Consider the following 11,513-nt stretch of genomic DNA (forward strand, 5'->3'; position numbering starts at 1 on the left):
TAAGTATGTATTTAATGAAGTAACTTTTTTTTAGTTTTAATTACTTTAATACAAGTCATATTTGTTAAAAAAAATGAATTTAAGAAATTTAATTCGTATTGACATAGTTTTTTTCACCGATTTTCATATTCGTGATGGTCACTCCTATTATTTTGAAAACAACTGTAAAAAAGGACATATGAAAAGCTATGAAATCAATAAAAACAAGAAAGGAAAGCTAACTTCGGGCGGAGCCGAAGTTGATATACCCTTGCAGTTAGAACCGGATATATAGCAAACATCGGATATAGTTGGCCGATTCTTATGACTTCATCATAACAAAACCAATAAATTACAATAAAAAATCTAAAAAAAAAGTCCCAAGCTCCTATCTTCAAAAATACGAAAGTTGATATTTCTACCAAGTACCATTTCCAATCGTTCAGTTATATGGCAGATATAGGATATAGTTGGCCGATCCTTATGAAATTTGGTAGGTTTGATCAACTGACCAAAAATAGAATTTGTACTTAGTTTCAGCTTTCTATCTTCAAAAAAACGAAAGTTGGGTCATTTCCGATCGTTCAGTTATATGGCAGCTATAGGATATAGTCGACCGATCCTTATGAAATTTGGCATGTCCTAATATTTTGCCAAATATAGCTCTCATGTCAAATTTGAACTCAATAACTCTAAAAACACCAAAGTTATACCATTTCCGATCAATGAGTTATATGGCAGCTATAGGATATAGTCGGCCGATCCGGGCCGTTCCGACTTATATACTGCGTGCAAAGGAAAGAAGGGTGTGTGCAAAGTTTCAAGACGATATCTTTAAAACTGAGAGACTAGTTCGCGTAGAAACAGACAGACAGACGGACAGACGGACATGCTCATATCAACTCAGGAAGTGATCCTGATCAAGAATATATATACTTTATAGGGTCGGATATGTCTCCTTCACTGCGTTGCACACTTTTGACCAAAATTATAATACCCTCTGCAAGGGTATAATGATGGAGGAGGGCTGTCGCGCAAAAACGAATTAAAATTTTAAATAAATAATTTTTCAATTAAATAAAATTTAAAATCAGGCCGCATACTTCGATGTAATCCGGATACTTCAGCGGGCTCTTCTTCCTTTTGTCCTTCATCGCGCTTATCCACATTCATTCTTCAATTTCTACTGCTTCGATGCTCCTCAATTTTTCCCTTGCCAGCTAGAGGGAAAGTGCGTCTGCGACCACATTAAGCTTACCCTTCTGGTAGCTGATGACGTAGTTATATTGCTGCAGCTCTTACACCCAGCTCGCTATTCTCTCAAGCGGGCTACGAGTCTCGGATCATTAGTGGGAATTATTCCAATAACTCCCTAAGACGAAAGTTTGTCTCATGCAAAAGATCAGAAAATGATCCTGCCGGTAGTTCTCATCTTTGCGACTCTGCGATGTCCGCCTCCCTCGGATCGGAAGAAGTAATAGCTCTTTGAAGTGTTTTTATTTCGAAAAGTAATTCAAATTCTAATTTCACAGTCTTGCTACATAACTGAAGAACAGGAGGACGATTGTGCTGCTGTTTGTTATCCAATAGTTCAGCCATTGTTGAGATACTTCGTGATGTGCCAAGGTGAGCTGGCACAACATTGTAGTTTTCAAAATAAAACATCGAGTGCCTCAGCTCTTCCAGACAGTGGTCCCCGAAGTCAAAAGGAAGAATGAATCCTCCAGGGTATCCGAATACCCGGATCGGATCCGTTGATAGTGGTTTCTTGCTCAAATAAGGAAATCGATTCCGGTTGGATGTTGGTTTATAATAAAAGATATAAATGAAAGAACTTTAACATCGCGTATGAAGAACATGCAACCAGATTCGGAGATGTGGGAACGGATTCTAGCGATGGGTTCTTTATAGGACTCGAAAAATTGCACCTTCTGACGGATGGAAAGTCTCATGAGTTGTCTTTATGGCATGGCAATCGAAGCGTGGGATATATGGTGAAGGATATTGGCAAGTGTAATAGAGACCTACCGCTCAGCCCTAGGAGGGGCACCAAATTTTCGACCTTTGATCGAGATGAGGATGGGCATCCTAATTATAATGTGGCAAAGGAAAATTAATTGGGCTGGTGGTTCGATTGAGTCAGTCTAGGTGAGTCTTCTAATTTTGTTTAACCTTTTTTGATCTCTAACAGAATATTTCTAAAATAACAGATATCCTTATGGGAATATGAATATATAATCCAATTTATTACAATACAAAATCTAAACAAGAAAGGAAAGCTAACTTCGGGCGGAGCCGAAGTTTATATACCCTTGCAGTTAAAACCGGATATATATCGCAAACATCGGATATAGTTGGTCGATCCTTATGAACACATCATAATAAAACCAATTAACTAAAATAAAAAATCTAAAACAAGTCCCAAGCTTCTATCTTCAAAAATAAGAAAGTTGATATTTCTACCAAATACCATTTCCGATCGTTCAGTTATATGGCAGCTATAGGATATAGTTGGCCGATCCTAAAGAAATTTGATAGGTCGGATAAACTGACCAAAAATATAATCTGTACCAAATTCCAGCTTTATATCTTCAAAAACACGAAAGTTGGGTCATTTCCGATCGTTCAGTTATATGGCAGCTATAAGATATAGTCGGCCGATCCTTATAAAATTTGGCATGTCGTAATTTGCAAAAAATAGCTCTCATGTCAAATTTGAAGTCTCTAACTCTAAAAACACCAAAGTTATACCATTTCCGATCAATCAGTTATATGGCAGCTATAGGATATAGTCGGCCGATCCCGGCCGTTCCGACTTATATACTGCGTGCAAAGGAAAGAAGGGTGTGTGCAAAGTTTCAAGACGATAGCTTCAAAACTGAGAGACTAGTTCGCGTAGAAACGGACAGACAGACGGACAGACGGACATGCTCATATCAACTCAGGAGGTGATCCTGATCAAGAATATATATACTTTATAGGGTCGGAGATGTCTCCTTCACTGCGTTGCACACTTTTGGACAAAATTATAATACCCTCTGCAAGGGTATAAAAAAGTCCCATACTTCTATCTTCAAACATACCAAAGTTTGTATTTCTACTAAAAACCATTTCCGATCGTTCAGTTATATGGCAGCTATAAGATATAGTCGGCCGATCGTTATGAAATTTGGCATGTCGTATAATTTTGCCAAAAATAGCACTCATGTAAAATTTGACTCTCGCATTCTAAAAACACCGAAGTTATACCATTTCCGATCAATCAGTTATATGGCAGCTATAAGATATAGTTGGCCGATCGTTATGAAATTTGGTAGGTCGGATCAACTGACCAAAAATATAATCAAGCTCCAGCTTTCTAGGTCGTATTATTTTGTCAAATATAGCACTCGTACAAAAACTGAACTCTCTAATTTTAAAAACATCGAAGTTATACCATTTCCGATCAATCAGTTATATGGCAGCTATAGGATATAGTCGACAGACAGACGGACATGCTCATATCAACTCAGGAGGTGATCCTAATCAAGAATATATATATTTATAGCTAACTTCGGGCGGAGCCGAAGTTGATATACCCTTGCAGTTAAAACCGGAATATAGAATAGAATCTGTACCAAGTTCCAGCTTTCTATCTTCAAAAACACGAAAGTTGGGTCATTTCCGATCGTTCAGTTATATGGCAGCTATAGGATATAGTCGGCCGATCCTTATGAAATTTGGTAGGTTGGATACATATATGTAGGATGGAAGCTCAAAATTTGCATCCCAGTATAGAGCTCAGTACAAAATTTTTTTGACCACCTTTTAATAAAACCAAGGACTTTTTCAGCCTTATTAACCGTTAAGGAAATATGGTCGGAAAATGTAAGTTTAATGTCTAATAGGACCCCAAGATCATTAACATGGGTTGATTTCTCTAAGGCAGCCCCATTAATAGAATACGTAGCTTGCAGAGGGCAAGAACGATAAAAAGACATATGCTTGCATTTTGATCCGTTTAGTATTAGATCATTAGCTAAACACCATTTTTGAAAGGTATCAGTACTCCGTCGGGGCCTGGCGAATAAATGGGTTTGACCCTTAAAAGACCAGATAATAAGTTGTTCTCAGAAAAAAACGGACAGAAAATAAGATTTGCTGCTTGAATGTTATATACGTAAGGCTGATCTGTCAATTTGGGCGGAGCAAAAGTTGTTTGAAACAAGAAAGCAAAGCTAACTTCGGGCGGAGCCCCGATATACCCTTGCAGCTAAAACCGGATATATATTGCAAACATCGGATATAGTTGGCCGATCCTTATGATTACATCATAATAAAACCAATCAATTACACTAAAAAATCGAAAAAAAAGTCCCAAGCTTCTATCTTCAAAAATACAAAAGTTGATATTTCTACCAAATACCATTTCCGATCGTTCAGTTATATTGCAGCTATAGGATATAGTCGGCCGATCCTAATGAAATTTTGTAGGTCGGATTAACTGACCAAAAATAGAATGTGTACCAAGTTCCAGCTTTCTATCTTCAAAAACACGAAAGTTGGGTCATTTCCGATCGTTCAGTTATATGGCAGCTATAAGATATAGTCGTCCGATCCATATGAAATTTGGCATGTCGTATTATTTTGCCAAAAATAGCTCTCATGTCAAATTTGAACTCTTTAACTCTAAAAACACCAAAGTTATACCATTTCCGATCAATCAGTTATATGGCAGCTATAGGATATAGTCGGCCGATCCGGGCCGTTCCGACTTATATACTGCGTGCAAAGGAAAGAAGGGTGTGTGCAAAGTTTCAAGACGATAGCTTCAAAACTGAGAGACTAGTTCGCGTAGAAACGGACAGACAGACAGACGGACAGACGGACAGACGGACAGACGGACAGACGGACATGCTCATATCAACTCAGGAGGTGATCCTGATCAAGAATATATATACTTTATAGGGTCGGAGATGTCTCCTTCACTGCGTTGCACACTTTTGACCAAAATTATAATACCCTCTGCAAGGGTATAAAAATTCTGCGAATAGATCGGCAACGGCCTGATCAGAGATCGCAGAGGAATTTTCAAACGCAAGCAGGGGTGAAAAAGATACGTGTTTACGCTTAGTGTTTACAAAATTATAAAACTGCTTTGGATCCTGAGTAAATTGTATCCGGCAGCGGTCAATATAATTCCTATAACATTCAGCGTTATGCACGGTAAAATTCGACCGAGCTAGTAGGTATCTTGAAAAATCAACACTACTGCAGGTTTTTTTGTATTTTAGTAAGAGCCTATTTTTAATATTTTTTAGGTTAGTGAGGCACCTTGTATACCAAGGAGGATTTGTTGAAGCGGACGGATATTTCCATAGCACACAGGAGTCAAAAAATGTATTTAAAGTACAGTAAAATTTTTCTGAAGTGAAGTTAAGATCAGTGCCTGCCAGAATATCGGACCAATCATATGTATCGATAAGGCTATTAAGTTTCTGAAAATCAGCTTTACGGAAGCAGCGAATCTTATTTGCCACGCATGGAGACATCTGATCGATACCAGGAATAGTTTCTATAGAGACCTCCAGCGTGAGGTGATATGGATCCTCTGGGGTTGAAAGGGGAAAAGCTCTGGAGAGAGCGGTACCACCAGGATCAGATATAAAGCATAAGTCTTAAAGCCGACCTAACGAATTTCTAACATGGTTAATTTGACCTAGGGACATGTGAAACATGCCCGCGGTGAAGACATGGTCAGTGATAAGTGATAAAGATGGTGAGTAATCGACGTTGGACCACTTTAATTGTGGGATATTAAAGTCGCCCACAGCGACGAGCTGGTCACGATCAGTCATAAGATTAAAAACGGATTGAATCGCGGACAAATGCTGCCAATATTTCACGGATAAAAGATTTCACGGACATAGTGATTTTAACGCAAATAAATTCTATGTCACCAAACTCTTGGGATTTCACCTCTTCTGAAGCAAGAGTAGAGTCTACCGAAATGAGTACTTTACCCCCCCTTCGCTGAGGTCGATCCCGTTTAAAAGTGGTGTACTTACTTGGAAAAACTTCGGAGCTAAAGATCTCCGGCCTTAACCAAGTTTCTGTAAAGGCTATAATGTGGGATGCAAAGAAAGAACTATCAGAATATAGCTTGGGGAGTTTGCTACGTAGCCCCCTAGTATTCTGATAGGTAAGAGTTAGTGAGGAAACTAGTTTTTTGGGTTAGTGGCCAAAGAAGAGGTGGAGGGTTGGTCAGTGGTTCCGATATTGGGAAGTCTCACTCCCACTGGTTTATTAACTTTTTTTTTCACGGAACTAGGCTGATGTTCTTGGACGAAAAGATTCTCTGGCCAAAAACTGGGAGAACAAATCGTCTTGAACATCAGCGCGGGCACACGAATCTTGAAAGAAGACGTGCGCCTTGTATAATTGTATTTAAATTTTTGTATGTCCTCCACCTTTATATCGGCTTTAGTTTTGGCTTTGATATAAGCCGAGATATCAATCTCTGAAGTATCAGGGGCAAGCCGAGAAACAAACATATGTTTCATGGAGGAATCACCTGTAAGGGTTTTGGTGTCGCAGGTACGAGAACTGCAGCATCAGTCGGTGCCGGTGGTCCGGACTTTGGAATACCTTTTTGGGTGACTCTGACGGGAGTTTCATTTACTAGGACCTGTGGTATCACCTCTGGTATCCCAGAGGACATTTGCTCAGACAATTGCTCATTTTCCTTTGAAATTCGGACGGCGAATTGTTCTCAGTTCTAGCCCTTGGGGTGGCCAGAGATATATGTGCGGCTGCGTTATTGACGGCTGAGTAGACTGAGGCGGATCACAAACAGCGGATTTCTTACGCTTAGGAGACTCCGTTAGTAGCTGAAGGCTGCTAAAATGAGTGTCAAGCGCACAGAGTTGGTCATTGACTTTACGAAAACCAGTGATCAACTCTTTAAATCCATTTTTGGTCTGTCTCATGAACGACCTCATTTCGACAGCACGACAATTTTCACAACAATAGTGTATACCCGACCTACGGGAAATGGTATCCGAAACAGAGGCAGTGAATCCGGCACACTTGGCGTGCACGACGTTTTCACATAACCAGCAATGGATGGTATGCTGTGATGTGGAAATCGTCTTGTCACAAGACTTCATTGCGCAGACAAGTTTAAATTCCATTTTTTTTTTAATTAATAAAACAAAAATTAATATATAAAAAGTTAAAAAACACAATACCTTGAACCCCTGTGCCAAATAAGAAGCCGAAGCGGGAGCTCTGGAGAGTGCAAAAAAGAAATGCAGAAATAGAGATAAGCCGCGGAAGAAGCAGAGCTGAGCTGTGCTTGGAATTGAAATTATTCAATTTATTAATTCGACTCTAAATATACCACAGCACTCGCGAAGCGATACGGTTTGAGCTTAAGATTCTTAAGATTCACAATATATGCAATTGATAAAGTGAGTAAACACCGGTTTACCAATATTTATAATAAAACGCAATGCGCACAAAAAAAAACACGACCGTTCGCTTAAGAGAATGAGAGGGAAGAGATTTTCCTCACATAACTCTTGTTCAGGTGAAAAAAGCTTTTTGGAAGTTAGTACTTCTTCCAACGACCAGAATTTTTTCAAATTGCCATCTATCGGCTCGAGTAATTCTTCTTGGCAATTCAGGCTAGAGACAGGCTGTTGAGGAGTTGAGGTATTTGCCTTATATTTTCCCCAATACTATCCATCCAAGGAGAGTTTTTTGGAGAATGGGATGGTTTGGCCCTTGTTTTATTTGGCCAACGGACAACAGTTCGAAAAATGACTCAGCTCCAATTAACATGTCTATCCGCTGAGGCTTGTAGAAATATGGGTCTGCTAACGGCAAGTTCTTTGGTAGGTCCCAATCTTTCACGTTCACTGACTGGTCAGGGTGATAACCCGAGATAGTTCTCAAAATCCAAAAGTCGAACGGAAACTCACTAACATTAATCGTTGACTTCACCACAGTGTGTATATTTTTCTTAACCTGGGAATTAGCTTGACCAATTCCAAGCAAGTTGATACACGATTCCTCCCTACGGATTTGTAAGCGTTGAGCAAGTTCTTCAGTAATGAAGTTCATTTGTGACCCAGAGTCAAGTAGTGCTCGGGCCAATATATGCTCGCCATTTTTGGTTCTAACGCTTACGATCGACGTCGCTAACAAAACCCTTTCTAGTGATGACGCATGCAAAGCATGTGACGTAGAAGGGCCATCAAGATGTAGCGCTGGGGGAGGATGTTCATTTGGTGGTGGTAACGCCAAGTTATTTTCGGTCACAGTAAATCGGTGCAGAAGTTTGTGGTACGATCTTGCACAAATTTGACATCTAGTCGATTTACACTTCGCAACCGTGTGACCTTTTCGCAGCCAATTTAAACATAATGAGGCTGACTTGACAAACTCAAACCGTTGCATTACAGCAAGGCGAGCGAACGGACTACACTGGGCAAGACTATGGTCTTGTGCGTTGCAATAACTGCAAGCTTGTTTTTTGGAAGCGGAGCAAGCCAACGAACTCCTATTGTGCTTTTGCAGTATTTGCAGCAAAATTGTTGTCCAGGCCGTTTTAATTGGCGCAACTAAAGTTGTTTTGCTATCAAATTGCCTGCCTTCTTCATATACCATACGCGATAACCCCCATAGGTTTTTCATTATATTAAGGTCAGGAGAATAAGGGGGCCATTCGAGCAAGTCCACATTTGAGCCTTAATCCAATATTTTACTACCCTAGCTGTATTAATAGGAGCGTTATCTTGCTAGTGATTCCATTTAATAACGTGACAAATGTTGGAGTAATAAGGAAACGCATTCTGTATTATAGATTTTTAAGTTTCTGCGCTCATTTTGGAAGTAACAAATTGCAGGTCGCAAGTGCCAAAGACTGATACCGAATTCCAAGCCATTACGCGCTAAGAGATGTGAATACGACGCAGGAAAAATTGCACAGAAATTAGCGGAAGCAATAGCAAAACAGAATATGTAAAGAAATGGTAATTAGCAAACGGTTCTGTAAAGACTCCAAATCCCCAATTTAAATAACAGTTTCAATTCGGTATTTCAATTCCTTTTATTAGTCTCGGCACAGCGAGCGTTACCAGTCAACTGCCTCCGATCGAATGGTGAACATTAATTCTTTTCTTCTTCTTACTTCTTTTGAGAGAGCGCGTCAATCCCATCGTCGCTCTTCGCTGCCGATACGGATCTCCACACCCCTTCTTTTTTCTCCAGACGGAGCTTCAGGTTCTCGTTCGGGTCAGGGAGGTCCTTTGATGCCGGAGTTTCCTGTGGCGTCAGAGTTTCGGCAACCGGCTGTAAAGGAATAGCTGAGGGAGATATCTCAACATCGGGGCTCACCGAGTTAGACGATTTCGATGAGTCTGCGCCGATGATCTTTTTCAAGTGGCTTACATTCCTAGTATACGACTTACCACCACCAGAAATTTGGACAACATTTCCCTCTCGGTTAGTTACTTCATATGTGGTCGTATCGAATGTTGGCGTCAGCTTATGCGGGAATATTACGTTTTTTAGGAGAACCTTGTCACCTACTTTTATATCGATCACTCCCGCTTTCCTAGCGTTGTCGGCTAACTCTTTCCCTTTCTCTTTCTTCCAGACGTCCCTGTCTCTCTCTTCTGAATCAACCGTTTCGCCCACGAGGTCCTGTATGCTAGGAATTTTGTCCCTTATCACTCTGTTAAACATTAGTTCTGTTGGTGGTGCGCCCGTGGTCCCGTGTGGAGTGACGTTATACATTAATACAAATTTTTGAATTTCTTTTTTGTAATTGTCGTTATTGGCATGAGCTATCTTTAGGCGTTTCACCAGAGATCTGTTCATGTTTTCTACTTCGCCGTTGGCCTGGGGCCAGTATGGGGGAGTTGGCATTAGCCGAATGCCGCTGCTTTCACAAAAATTTTTAAATTCGACGCTGACAAATTGCCTCCCATTATCAGTTGTTAATGTTTCCGGGAATCCCAATCTGGAAAAGATTTCTTCCATTTCCTCAATAATGGTTTTCGATGATATCGACTTGATAAGTTTGAATTCCATATACCGCGAGTAATAGTCTATTAATACGAGTACATTCTCACCATTTGGTAAAGGGCCCAAAAGATCGGTCGCTACGCATCTCCAAGGTCCATTCGGAAACGAATGTCTTTTCATGGGGGCCGGATTTGATGGCATTGATACTAACAGGCAATCGCGGCACTCCTTAACATACTGATCTGTGTCCTTGTCCATACACGGCCACCAAACTTTGGAACGAAGCCTCCGTTTCATAGCGCTTATCCCGGGATGCCCTTCATGAGCGAGTTCAAGTACGAGTCCACGTAACTTCCGCGGAATTACTAGTCTTGTGCCCCGCAATAGAATGTTTCCCACAATCGAGAGTTCTAAACGAAATGGATAGTACGAGCTAGACATATTTGAGTTCCATGAATCCTGACCAAGGCATGTCATCACGTCTATTATTTCCTCATCCTGAGTGCTCATCTCTGTGACCTTCGATATGGAGAGCGATCTAGGAATTAAGGTTGACACCACGCGAAATATGTGTTCCTCACCAGCCCAGTCATAAGGGTCTGCATCGGTTACTTCGCAAAGTCTTGATAGTGAGTCGGCAATATTCTCCTTTCCTGCCTTATACACCACACGGAATCGGTAAGATTGTAATCGCAGCAACCACCTTTCAATCCTGGCTGGGGGTCGTGAAGTTGGTTTAAAGATTGATTCAAGTGGCTTGTGGTCAGTTATCAGATCAAACTTTAATCCCGCTAAATAATAATAAAATTTTTCCACCGCCCACACCAATGCCAGGCTTTCTTTTTCTGTTTGTGAATATCTCTTTTCCACCGACGACAAACTCTTCCTAGCAAACGATATTATGCGTGCAGTATTCGATTTATCAAATTGCACTAACACTGCTCCCAAGGCCACTGGGCTGGCATCTGCGATCAAACACGTTTTATCCTGCAGGTTAAAATATGACAGCATTGGAACTGTGGAAATCTTAGCTTTGAGATTCTGGAATGCTTCTTCCTGTGGTTTGCCCCAACAGAAAGTTTCATGGCTTTTCAGTAATTTCCTCAAAGGCTCTGTATTATCCGCCAGATCAGATACAAATTTTCCAATGTATGTGACTAAACCGAGGAAACTGCGTACCTCTTCTTTATTTTTGGGTGCTCTAAACGTTGTAATTACCTTTACTTTCTCGGGGTCAACTTCGATCCCCTTGTCCGAGAGGATATGACCTAGAAATTTCAATTTCTGTACTCGAAATACGCATTTCTTCTCATTTAGTGCTACGTTATTAGCTCGAAATATTTCCTTGACCTTTGCGAGTGATTTGTCGTGCTCCTCAATACTTTTGCCAAATATGATCACGTCATCAATGTAATTCAAAGCATTCTGACAAGGGGCCAACATTTGCTCCATTAACCGTTGAAATATTTCTGGGGCTGAATTCACGCCAAACATCAGCCGCTTATATCGAAATAACCCGC

The sequence above is a fragment of the Drosophila bipectinata genome, chromosome XR, assembly GCF_030179905.1.
Source record: "Drosophila bipectinata strain 14024-0381.07 chromosome XR, DbipHiC1v2, whole genome shotgun sequence".
NCBI lineage: Eukaryota > Metazoa > Arthropoda > Insecta > Diptera > Drosophilidae > Drosophila > Drosophila bipectinata.